Source organism: Anser cygnoides, chromosome 3 (genome assembly GCF_040182565.1).
Source record: "Anser cygnoides isolate HZ-2024a breed goose chromosome 3, Taihu_goose_T2T_genome, whole genome shotgun sequence".
NCBI lineage: Eukaryota > Metazoa > Chordata > Aves > Anseriformes > Anatidae > Anser > Anser cygnoides.
Genome location: NC_089875.1, coordinates 115642756 through 115655881, shown reverse-complemented (window position 1 = coordinate 115655881; position 13126 = coordinate 115642756). Strand labels below are relative to the sequence as shown.

The 13126-nt window shown below is 42.9% G+C and overlaps 1 protein-coding gene across 10 annotated transcripts in view; it reads left to right on the top strand.

The window, feature by feature from the left end:
• The first annotated feature begins 970 nt into the window (after window positions 1-970).
• ITSN2 (intersectin 2) overlaps window positions 971-13126 on the top strand; it is an 81208-nt gene continuing 69052 nt past the window's right edge. For 2 of the 10 annotated variants that reach the window (XM_066995026.1, XM_066995021.1), the window contains exon 1: window positions 973-1291. The gene's annotated coding sequence lies outside the window, so the exon portion shown is untranslated. Of the gene's footprint in view, window positions 1403-1623; window positions 1648-7951; window positions 7976-13126 lie in introns of those variants that run through there. The other 8 variants (XM_066995027.1, XM_066995023.1, XM_048065711.2 and 5 more) reach the window with 8 other exon arrangements.

Here is a 13126-nt window from a genome sequence, read left to right as displayed (position 1 = left end):
ACTGGAAAGTCTCAAGAACCTGAAAGAATGAGTCACTGGAAAAATCTGTACTCAAAGGTGATATATAATTATCTACATAGCAAAAATATAGTAGAAAGACACTGTAATCATTCATAGACAGCAAGGTCCATTTGCTGAAGAAGCTATAAAAGTCCTTGTAATAGGAGTAATTCATAAAGGTCTCTGATAATTATTTGCTTAAATAGCTTTTTAGTGGAAAACTGGCTTCAGTGTTTAACATTTAAAAGTCAAGGCATTTTTCACCTCTCCTTTCTATAGAATTGACTAGTTTTTGAAAAAATAAATCCAAGAAACCTTCTGTATCTTGGCGTGCTGAGCAGTGCCTGACACTGGCTGAATGTCGTTCTTCATGAGGGCAGGACTGGTGTTCCCGCAGAACATGCTTCCCACCGATGGGCAGCACCCGGCACCCCAAAAGCACCTCAGAGGCACCCCATAGGTGCTGCACAGCTTCTCTACAAGGGAAATTGCCATACGGCTAGGGCAGTTTCATTGCTGTGCAGAGCAATGAAGCCAGAGGCATTAGCTGTTCAGCTTCCACGAGGAAGTAATGATTGAGATAGGGCTGAGATTATTTATTAGTCTGTTTTGTAAATAGCTAGAAAACTTAGGGAAGAAGTAATTTATGAGGCAGATATGGAGTGTTTTGGGGAGCAGTTGGAACCAACAGCGAGGAAAAATCAGGAAGGATGAGGTAAGTTTTGTGTGAGTTAAGGACTTTACATGTAACCTTTGCTTTTGCACAAGTTCTCCTGCAAATGCTGACCCCGCTTGCAGCAGGGATCCCTGCACCTGAACCACAAAGGTCAGAGAGGGCGATGTGAGGAGCTCTGCCTTTCGTACCGCTGGACCCCTGAGGTATTTCAGCCCCAGGAGGCAGCCCCCCAGGACAAGGTGACCCTCCAGGCTGCGGCCACCTCCTCCGGGGCCCACAGCCAAGCCCTCCGGCTGTGACAACCGAACCACACACCCGGAGCTGCCTCTAACCCACGACCCAGCCCCCGAAGGAATTACCCTCACCCAGCCATCGGGGCCACCCCACAAAGCACCCCCTAACCCTCAAGGCCAGCACCGAGCGGGCACCAACACAGCGGCGCCCTCATCCCGTGCCCGCCGCCCTCCTCCCCGGGCGGCCCCCGCCTCCGCCGCCATGTTGTGGGGCTGACTCCGCCGCCACGGGAGGCGGTGGCGAAGGAGGAGGAGGAGGAGGAGAAAGAGGAGGAAGGCTGGGGGGCAGCACGGAGCGAGGAGCTCACGGACAAGGCAACAGGTACCGGCGGCGGGGCCTGAAACCTCCCCTCGAGGCGGCCTCGTCCCACCGGGAGCGGGGCTGAGGTGCGGGGAGCGCCTGCTGCAGGCAGCCCTTGGGGCCGGCTGCTTGGTAGGGGACGGGCGTGGGAAGGAGTGCTCGGGGTTTCTGTTAGGCCGAGCTTTTTTTATTTATTTATTTTAAGGGCCTTGTTTTGGTTTGTTTTCGTTTTGTTTCGCTCTCCGGCCGGCGGCTGGCAGGGCCGAGGGGACTGCCCCCTGGGGCCGGCTCCAGCTTCGGGTGGTGAAGTTTGGTCGGGGTGTGTGTGTGTGTGTGTTTGTGTGTGCTTTTGAAGGCAGGAATGGAAAACAGCGACGGTAGGTCCTGCTGCTGCTCGCCTGTGTTTTATTAATGCCCTCCCCGGGAAGAAATAGCAGTGTCGGTGCCCCACCGGTTGGTGTCTGCACCGGGGAGCCCGCTGGCAGAGCTGGCTGATGGGACGTGCTGAGAGTCTTGTGGTGCTGGTGGGTTTGTTTGGCGTCGTTTTTTGGGAAAACTGGGAAAATGTAGAGCTTGGAGGGGTTAAATGTTGTTGATGAAGCCGTGCTCTTTGTAAATAGATCGTTCTTCCTTGATCTGAACTGTACGCAACGGGAGGTAACAATCCGGAAAATAAAAGGAGGCTGAGGCGCTTGATGCGGTTCCCTGAGCGCTGAGGTAGCAAGTTAGGCTTTCGGTGCCCCGAAACGGTTTGCACAGCACTTGACGCTTTGACATCTGTCACATTACAAAACTTGAAAGTAGATTGTGCTTTAGATAGTTCCCGTCATAGTACGCATGCTTGTAACAGGTCCCTCAAAGGCGAGTTGAAAGTTCCCCGTTTACAGCGCTGGAGTGAGAAGTTACAAGGTGTTGCACTTGCGTTCAGGCTGCTGTATCGCATGCGTCTCTTTTGGGAACCCAGGGTTCTTTAAACTTGTTTTGTTCATGCTTGCCTGTGGTGGCAGCAGCTCCCGTGTTTGTATATACACAGGAAAAACACAAGGCATGTTAAGAAGTGCTCACGTACAGCTTTCCTGTGGTGTGTTTATAAGATTTGGTGGTACATGAAATGCATTTTTCTTTGAAATTTAAAGACTTCAGCTGTGACAAGCATCTGAATCCAGTGGTGCAACAGTGACATTTAGAAATAACGAGCAGTAGGAACTAATTGTATAAATAGGTAGCTGGGCTTCATTCTTTTACTAAACTTCATTTTTCTTTTCATGCTTCCACTTTACTTCCCCAATTGGTTTGTCTATTATTATTATTATTTTTAATTCTAAGCTGGGGGGTTGACACCACTTCACCTCTGGATCTTTAGAGAAGTATTTACTCAGACTGTAGGCTCTGTATGACGTTAGGAGAATTATATGCATACCTGCAAACATGGATTTGGACTGCTCCATGCTCTCTGCTACACAGAAATTTTGGTCCGGTTAGTCTTCTAAATCAGGTGCCTAAATTAGATCAAGTGGGTATGATTGATTTTCCTTTTAATTACTGTCCTGAGGGAATTGCATCTATTATTTTCTCCTCTTTCTATGCAAGATCTAGGGTATGAGATATGTCCCGGACTGAATTGTTAGTTGCTACTCTAATATAAAGAGAATGGTGCTGTAGCCATATCAATAACAAAAATGCTGTGTCTCTAGCTCATTTTTGCTTATGGGGTTGTCTGTCACAGGTGGTATTATGCTACCAGTGCTTTATGGGCTGCTTGTTCTTTTTCACCACTCTAATATTTACAAATATTTCTGTTTGTGATCTTTAATAATGAGAAGTGAGTTAATTTTGTTCTGTAGCAAAGCAGCAGCTATCAAAAATGAAGTTACATTCTGTAGGTGATGGTAATTCTTCGTTCAGCGACTGCTAGGGGAAGTGGGACGGGATTTGAAAAGTGAAAGGTAGCTTATGTGCTTGACTGGAGGCATTGTGAAAAGCTTCACCCCTCTTGAAAGCAGGTGTCTGTTACGAAAAGACCTTGTGATAAGGTCCTGAAGAGGAGCACATTCCTGCTCACTGGTTCCTGTTGCAAATTGACACGGATGTCTCTGGCCTGAGAGAGAACCTGCTAATTAACAGTTTGCAAATCTCCGCAATAACCTCATGAAATGCGGTTTGATCAGTACATAAAATTGAGGAAGACAGCATTTCATGACATTTTCTATGAAAGTCCTGAGTTGTTCTTTTTGCATTTTTTTTTAAACTGGCTCGGAAGTTGGACGCATTCATTTCTGGCCTATTTTCACTTGAAAGGAAATACCTCAAATATCTCAGTTTTTAAAATACCTCCTAACTGCTTCCCTTTGCTTTTATTTACCTAAAACATAGGCGCAGGATGATTTAGTTTGGAAGGGGCTTCTGGACCTTATGTGGTCCAACCCTCGCTAAAAGCAGGGCCGACTTAGGTTGCTCAGAGCCACGTCTGCTCAAGTTGGGAATGCCTCCAGGGGCAGAGATCCGCAGCCTCTCCGGGCAGCCTTCTCCTGTCTGGCATCCTCTGCACTTGGCAAGTGCGTGCCATCCCGTTGCCCACATTGTCAGTGAAGACATTAAGCAGTGTCAGCCCCGAGGAGCGTCGCTGGTGGCAGCCAGCTGGGTTTCATGCTGCCGATCACAACGCTTCGAGTCTGGTTTTCCACCCAGTTTACAGTCAGCCTGTTCAAACTGTGTTTCTCTGGTTTGGCTCCCAAGGTAAGGATGCTGTGGGAGACTTCTTGAAAGTTGCTGTGAAGTCCAAATAAGCGGTACCTGCTGCTCTCCCTTCATCTCAAAACAGAAAACAGAAAGGAAAATACAGTTTTTTCCAGTAACCATCTTGTTCTTTGTACATGCCTCCCAACAGGATTTGCTCCGCAGTCTTTCAAAAGACTGAAGTCAGAATTAAGCTTTTATATTGCTGAATTGTCCCTCTTGCCGTTCCGGAGGATGGGTGTGATATTTGCCTTTTCCAGTCCTCAGGAGCTTTCAAAAACCATCGAGAGCAGTCTCGCAATGACCTCAGCCAGTGTTCCTGGCAGCACTGGTCCCAGCTTTGTTCTGTGTTTAGCAACTGCTGTAATTTATTGTTTTCAAATGATTTTGACTTCCGAAAGCCACTTTCAGTTCATTGTAATGCCACATCTCTTGGCAAGGTGATTAGATGATGGATCATGCCGTATTTTTAGTTTTGAGGGGGAAGCTTGGCATAAACACAGTCCTTTTGGGAAAACAGAGAGCAGTAGCTTGCTGAATTCGTGAATTTGTACTGTTGCTTTTAGATTGGAGCACTCATTTCATGTGGCTGAATGATGTGAGAAAGTCAGCGACCTTTCTTTATCTTTTTCCTTGTCTTAGGTGACCACTGGCGATTATAAAGATAACAAAGATAATGTAGAGTTAATTAGGGCATTCTCTTTTATGGCATTGACTTATTTCAAGCAGTATCACTTGTCAGTAAAACACTTAACACAAAGTGTACTGTGAGGTTCAGAGGTTGACCCTAGGGATGATAAAACTGTGGTTGCTGTATGCTTTTTAGCTTCAGAAACACATTGCCATCCTTTACCCTTTAAAATTGTATTTTCCTTTTGTACCCTGGTTGCTGATAGCTGGTGCAACAGATGATATGGGGGAGAAGCACTCCTGTTAGAGTACAGTCAGATTTTCTGAAGTGCTAAGCAGCTGTTTTAACTGATCTCACCATTTTCAAATGCTTATTTGCACACATTTTAACCATGAATACCCCTGGAAACCTTCTTCTGAATCCTCATCACCTGTGGGGCTTATCGCTGATGGTAAGTTCAGTTTCTTTGGATTGACAGACCGATGTAAGCTGTAATCCTAAACCAGCTGTGTGTGAGCAGCACCACTGGCAAAGCTTTGTTTCCTGCGGCTTTGGCTGTCTGAATCTAATGAGATGCAAGCTTTAGGAGAAGTTTTCTCATGGTTTGTATGTTTCGAACAGCTTTCAGCCAGATGGATTCTCTGGTGTCTAATATTGGTACTCAAGCATACACCCACAGCAGTCTTTTTCATAAATGGGGACACTAAATTTGGCAGCATCTTCTCTGCCTGGCTGCCTATTTTCATGAATCTTGTAGGCAGTTAATATTTTTGCACCCTTCTGTCAGGTTTGGTTCGTGTTGATTGTGGGTTTCATCAAAGCGCACGTTAACCACTCAGCTCATACCCTTAGAAAGCCAGGCAAAAAATGTAAGCGTGCTGCTTACTAGCATATTGTTCTTTCATTGATTAGCCTATCGGGATTTTTTTTATTCTTTAAAGGTAAGTCTTTTATTCTTTTTTATTCTTTAAAGGTAAGTCTTTCTGTAGAAAACAGGTTAGTTGGTTTTATTTCATGAGGCATCTTCGATTCTTTTTATGTTTACGCATCCTTTGCCATAGTGCAAGATTACACAGGGACTGTAGCAACTTGTTTTTCTGGTGCTGTTGTGCCATTAGCACCAAATGTTCAAAAGGTGCGGATTAACTCACAAATAGAAATGAATCATTAAGTGGATGTGGAGCTGATGAAGTTTCATTTTTATTCAACTTCAGAAGGTTTAAGGCTCTTGCAGTGTAGGAATACAATCAGGCAAAGTTGCTTTCTTGTATCCTAGAGCCAAAGCAGAAGGTTGAGTGTTCATGTAGACGAGCCCAGTGTTGTGTAACCCTTATTCTCAGAAGCACATGAAATTCAAATGACGTAACCTGATGACAGTAGCAGCACACCACATTGGAATTACTTAATAGGGAACAATTACCTGAGAACTATTTATAATTTTTTTTTTTTGCAGTTACAGCTAGTTGAAAAAAACATTGTTGGTTCAGGTAAGTCGCTGCTGCTTTGCAGTACCAAGAGCAGCAGGTTTGACTTGGAACGTGCTGGTGTGGGATTTTGTTGCTTCAGCTTTGGAAGTAGCAGATGACAACTCTGAGTTGGCTCTTTGGGTGAAAATTTTCGGCGCTGATGCAGGTGGAGCTTCTGAAGTGCTGTGGCATCAGTCATGGGCGATATCTGTAAGTGATTCAACAGTGAGCGTGAAGTAATGCTTGGGAAGAACAGGAAATGGGAGTTGTTATTCTTTGTTTCTAAAAATATGACAGCTGCAATGCAAACAAATGACATTATGGCCATATTAATACATGCAGCAAGAATCAGAGGTGATTTCCAATGAAAGTAGTTTTCGTCTTCTCTTTCAAAAGTCAAGAATTTTACGAATACAAATCTAAAACTCCCCTTTTTTCCACCACGCTTCTAGTGTCCTCATATTATTATGAACTTATTAAGCTAGAACAACTGTCTTTCTAACTATGCTATACTTTAGCTCCTAGGGACTTCACACGACACTGAGACCTATGTCTAACTCCAGTGATAATGATTCCCTAAGTTCTTGAAATTTGGTTGCAATGCCAAAATGTTACTGGTGTGCCGTAGAGCTCAGTATTAAAGGTTAAGTGACCAAATTTCAGTTGAATGTCCCTTCTTTTTTTTGTCTTTCGTGACCTAGAAAGAATGTTTTTCTTTAGCTAGCAAAGCCAGACTTCCTCTAAATAACACTGGGGATCCTGAAAACTAATTGTTACTTTTAAACTAATAATCCTTCAATCATAATATTGTAGGTTAGGTATCTTGTGCTTCCAAATGTGTCAGCCACGTATGTTTTAAGGAAGAATGTGCTTTTACCCTTTTGTTGCCCATTTGGAATAATGACGTAGAGTTGTTTTTTCTTGCTTTGACTGCATAAATTCTGATCTTTTGCTTTTTTCACTCATGTGGCTTACGTGTTTCATCAAAGATAAACTCTGTTTCTCCACTTTACAGACCTCTTTTGGTCTGTCTCCTTTCTGCCTTCCAGCTCACTCGGTTTGGAGGGGCAAAGCCTGTGATGGGTTTGTGCACCTGTCCAGCTTGAAAGCAGATTCTGAAAATGTAAATCCAGGTGTGGCTTATTTTTTTGCCTTCTTTACTTTTACAAATAGTGAAAGATTGTCCTCTGCTGAGCGTGATTGCCCTTATTCTGTACCTTATATTTTATGCTTACCTTTAGCAGCTCGTGAATGTTTTGTGTATATTTTGAACTGTCACCAGGGTCTGAATCCCAAGCAAAAGGTTAAGTAGCAGCTCTTGTATCTAAAGCTGAAGATAATGTAAGAGTTCTCCTCTTTCTACTTTTGCTTTGTTAGGAGGCAGATTTCACTTGTGCTTTTGATGGAAGGGTAGGAGGGAACTCAAAACTTACTTTGAAAAAGAGTGCATGACAAGATTTCACAGAGATAAGCTCTTAAATAACCTGCCCTGAATGTTTCTCAACTTGGTAGGAATGAGAAATAACAAAGAGAAAGCTCATGAAAGATCTGTGTTTTGCCTAAGTCCACACTGACACAAGTAGGAGGCTCAGTGTGGAAGCTGAGAACTGCATTTTTCGAGGTGTGTGGACCCCACAGAATGGCATCGTAGGGCTCTTGTGCAATGCTTGCAAAGTATTAGAGGAGAAAATTGTGTGTCTCAAAACAGGATCTAGAAAAAGCAGCATACGGAGTGCAGAGTCATGCAAATTAGGAAGTAGGAAGCAAAGAAGGCAAGAGAGTATTTTAAGTTACCACCCGTTCAGGAGCAGTTGTGTCTCACTCAGCTCCCCGGGAAGGTTACAATCTGCAGCCTGGAATTCCTTCTCAAAGGTAGAAACTCTTTTTGTTTCATCTTGGAAATAATCTACTCTCTGCCTTTTTTTGTTGTTGTTTTTGCTTTTGCTTCTTTTTATTTTATTTTTTCCTCTTTTTAACAAAGCAAGTGGAGGTGTTGATGTCTTTCCCTGTCTGGAATCAGGTTAGTGAACGCATTTTTTTGGGGTGTGGCAGAGCTGGGTTGAATTTCCATCTTTCCCCGAGGAAGTTCATGCACACATCTCCTAGGAGGGAGCCCTGGGATTTCAATAGTGAACTTCCCAAGGTGGAATTCCCATTCCCTCCTTCAAAATTTCTTCTTTGCGAGGAAGAATCAAAGCTGTGGTGGCAGGGACAGACAGGGACCTGCGTCTTTCCAGCTTGATGATGGAGATTTTCACATAGCAGGGTGAGGTCCCGAGTTTACATTGCTATTCCAAACACTCTGCACGGGTTTCCTTAAATGGCTGTGCAATAAAATGTGGGAGTGCCTCCTCCTGAGAGGAAGGAAAGATGGATTTAGGTCTCCAGAGACACAAGAGAGTTGAAATGGGTCTTGATGTTTTCAATGAGTACTGTCAAACCAAGCAGCTGTCTGTAAAAAACAAATAGTAAAGAAGTAAACCCATCGATATTGACTACACAATTATGTTTTTGTTCTTTTAGCAGAAGCAGTGATTCTTTTATTTTGCAGGGCATCCGTTTTGCATGGTCAGTATATTCAGAAAGTGAGTCGGGCAAGATGGGCAGGAGGATATATCTCTGAATTCCAATGAGATTTAAACCTTTTTCGAGCTAGCAAAGTGAGCAATCCAAGTGTTAGGAGACTTTTATAGTTGGAAACTAAATTAGGTGGGAACAGAAGAACAGAGGTTTTTAGGCTTGTAGGTTGGCATACACCAGCCAAATGCAAACCAGGTCCCATAAAATGAATAGTCAAGTGACTCTTACTGGTTTGTGTGCTGTTCTTTTATTGGGAGAGTTTTTTCTGTTAACTTCTTTTGTGTTTTGACTAACATCTGAGTCAGATTGACTTCGATGGAATAAAGACTAAAACCTGGTTCATCCGTGACAAGTACGACATAGCAACTCCTTCAAGCGGAGATGCCCAAACTGGTATCTGGACCATTTTAAAGGCGTTATTGAGGTGGTTCTGGATTACTTCTGTACCAGTTCTAAACTGAATAAAGCTGAATAAAGTCCCAAAGAGGACAGTTGCTCTGGTATTTTTTTGCTTGTTGACTTAGCAATCACCTGCATGGAGGCAGCCTTGTTTGGAAGAAAGCTTCTACCCCTTGGTGGTTGGCACCCGATCATCTGATCGGGTTGACTTGTTTTCACTGCGTAACATCAGCAACTTTCCTGTACTGCCACAGCAACCACCAACAGAGCTGGAATTGGATTTTCTTTCTTGGCATTACATGTCCTGCACCTGTAGGCAGCACACTGCAAAGGGAGGATGAGCTGGCAAGAGGAAGGAACTGGGGTCTGCTTGGCAAAGGGCAGGGAGGGGTAGGTTGGAGCATGAATTTTGGGTCCCCTTGGGAGAGGAATGAAGTTAGGAAAGTGGAGAATAAAGGAGTAAACACATCTTTACTCCTGAACGTTGTCGGTCTGGTGCAGAGAGTCGTGGTACCTGGAGCAGTTGCTGCTGGCTGATTCCGTAACTGCTGCTGCTGGTAGTACCAAACAGTGAAGTGTGGGAATTTCTTCCATTAAAACTAATTTAATTTGTGTCCTGGTCAATAGCTAGCAGCACTTCTGATTCTTGTTGTTCATAATGCCCTTAAAGATCCAATTAGATCTCTGCAGTTACCTAAAATCAAATCCAGTTGTGAGTCTTTGCAATCTCACTTAAAGGCAGAATAGGAAGGATAACATAGCTGGGATGGCACTTCCTAGGGGAACAGAATTAACTAGCAGTGTCTCTGACTCAAGTCTGTAGGATTGCTACTTCTAAAACCTTCCTTTCAAGGCATCTTATGATTTCTAAATATGCTTAATTCGTGAAAGGCCTCACCTGAATAACAAATGTGCTCTGCTGTGAGCCTCCTGCTGCAGGGAGTGCATAAACCAGAAAGTACAAAACAGTAGGGATGGAAAATTATACATAATTAGTTCAGTAGCAAATAACTGTAATTATGCTTTTTACAGCAAATACTTGTCGGAAGCAATATTTTTTTCTGTTCTGTCTTAATCACTGTTTGGAGGCAAGTTGCTGTATGACAGTGAGCAAAGAAGGGACCTCGTCACTTAGGGTTAAGTAAAGTATGTAATACATCCGTATTTTTTTTTCTTCTCGAAATGTCAAAATGTTAACTAAGGCTTGCAGTGCACTTATTCACAGTAGCAGAGGGGAGTGGAAAGAGCTAGTGATCTGCTAGCTTCCAAGATCCACTTACTCACTGTCTTACTGGTGTGGATGGGCGTTGTGAAACTGGCCGCAGTCTTTGTTGAAGGGGCCGGGTCAGTGTGTCCATCTCAATGAAGAAAATCAATTCTTGGTCTTCCAAGATGTTTTTTTATTATTTTATATATTTAAAATCAGTAGACTTTTCTACACAAATGTCTTGAGCAAAGAGGCATGTTGGGCTGCGCTGGTTTATAATGCCTGACACTTAACAAGGCAGAGAACTACATGGGTATCGCGTTATCGCTGTCTGCTTTGCCAATACCAGCAGTTTTTGTATCGTCCAGTTCTACAGGTGTTGCAAAGGGAGAATCAGTCAACTGCCACTGCGGCGCCTGTGCTTGCTAGTGGGCTCTTACAGCAGAAATCCTCAGCGTGACTCCTTGCAGTCTGTGAGCGAGGCAAAAGAGTAGGAGTGGGTCCAGCCGTGCTGCTTCTGCGCTGCTTGCTTGCTTCCAGTCACAAGCGGTGTGCCAGAACCTGATGCACCAGACCTTCATTCCTACTGAAACTATGTGGCTGTGGTTTCTCTGAGAAATATTTTGGAAAAAACAAAACCAAAAAAAAAAAAGGTTTAGGTATAAATATTAACAAAGGTTGTGGTAAGGCTGTTCTTCATAAAATGGCAAACAAAAAAATAAGCCTACAATGGAAGAGAGTGGTTTTTTTGTTTTGTTTTGTTTTTCTTTTTTTCCCTGCATTCTGCCCAGCTCTAATGCTTTCTTAGTACTTCAGCACAGTCTCAAGTTCCCCCCCTCCTTCTTGCGGTCTCTTTATTTCTCAGCTTGTCTCAACTATAATCAATACTGAGGGAGGGAGCAGAAGCTGCAGTTCGGCACATCTGACACAGTTAGTGCTTTAAGCATTAGGAGCAGTCAGATCACTTGTTTACAAGAACTTGTGGTCCTGCTATTTATACATAACATCCCAGTTTTCCTGTTTTCGCCCTAAATGGCAGCAGGACTCACTGTAGTCTACAGTGTTCAGTGGGACGCTTGATACAGTTCTTTTACAGGGTGGATTTCGTGCTGTTCCTGACGTTGCTTCTTATGGCTGAAGCTGATAAATGAGTTCACCAAGCACCTCTTCTAGAACATGTTGCAGAAACAAATCTTTTCTGAGATGTTCTGGTTGTAATGGCCATTTTGTCACCTTTATAGTAGGGGATACCGCTTAGGATCTTTGTTGTGTAGAGATTTATTTCTTAAACATTTCTGTATGTCATTAGATTTCCCTGTAGTGTAATAAGGTTATTTGGAAATTCAGAGCTTTCACTGTCATTAATGATTAAAAGTTATCAGAGCTGTTTTAAAATACACGTGTAAGTTTGGCCTAAAGCAACAACGTTTTCCTGAGATTCCTCCCTGTAAATAAACGGTCCACACCTGTGTCCTAAAGGTGCAAGATACTTTTACAGGTGGTGAGAGCAATTTGATTTGGAATGTGTAAACTCCTTTTAACTTTGATATATGCATAATAACTAAGCCTTTGGGGCACGCTGTGGAAACTCAGAAGGCTTGTTGAAGGCAAGCGAATCCTCTGAAAAGGATTGTTTCTGCAGACCTGTGAAAAAATGTGTGAACTTGGAGTTTACTGGGCTGTTTCCTCCTTCCCTCCTCCCCTAAAAACAATTAATGGGGGGAAATTATGTTGCAGAGATGCTTTTATTTTCCCTTTTTTAGCTTCAGTACAGCTTGTGAATCTATCCCCAGTGAAGCACATGTGTTTGGTGTAACCCTGGTGTCAGAAGGGAAGGGAGCTTGACAATAATGAAGTTTAACTTTGTTATTGTAAGTTGTATATAGTTTTTAAAATATATATCTTGAGATTGAGGGGGTTTAAGAGTGAATCAGTGTGTTATCAGACATTGTGCATTGTACCTTGTAATTACTAATTTAAAAACTCAAGAAGTGACCTGCAAAAAAAGGAAAATAAAGTATGTTGGAGGAAAGATCAGATGCGTGGCCTTCAGCCGTTAAGGCTGTAAATCTGCAGCAAGGTACGGATGGGTGGAGGTTTCTGTCGAAAGTGCTGGGGATGTTCTTCAGCATCCCGCTTTTCTCTCCTGGTTTCTGTTTTAGCACTCCTTGGCAGAACAGCTTTTGCAGAGAAACATGCTGTAGAAATGTTTAATAACATTGAAAGCATTTGTCGGGAAAGCTATTTATAGACTTCAAGTGTCTCTTGCTAGCTTGCTGGTAGGGCCTAGGAAGGGATGCTGGAAGCAACCTAAAAATACCCAAATTCATTTTAGAATTCCTCTCTTGGAATAGATCCATGCCTCCTTTTTGCATCTTTCTGCAGCTGATGTCAAATGACACCCTGGGAGATTACTTGGACTCGTCAGTTGTTTCCATTTGTATGTGTGTGTGTATATTCTGTATATGCAGTATATATCTTATATATATCTATATATGAATGTATAATGCATGTGTCAGTGTATACATAAAAAATACCTGAGAATGTCAGGTGTCTTAGTGATACTGCTCTGTAATGTGTTAGTTTAAAATATATACACATATATATATTATATATATATATATATATATTTTTTCTGTATTGGACAGGTATGTGTAGCACCACAGAGCAAGGTAACTTCAGATAAAATACTGTTTTCCACTCATTTTGGGGGGGAACCAAGTGCACGTGGCTGTGATGTTTACAGGTGATCCAGTGGGAATGGATGGCTTATGTCCTATTACAGTTTCCTGATGTTAGATGTTGTTTATAGGATGTATAAATCTGTAAATATTTAT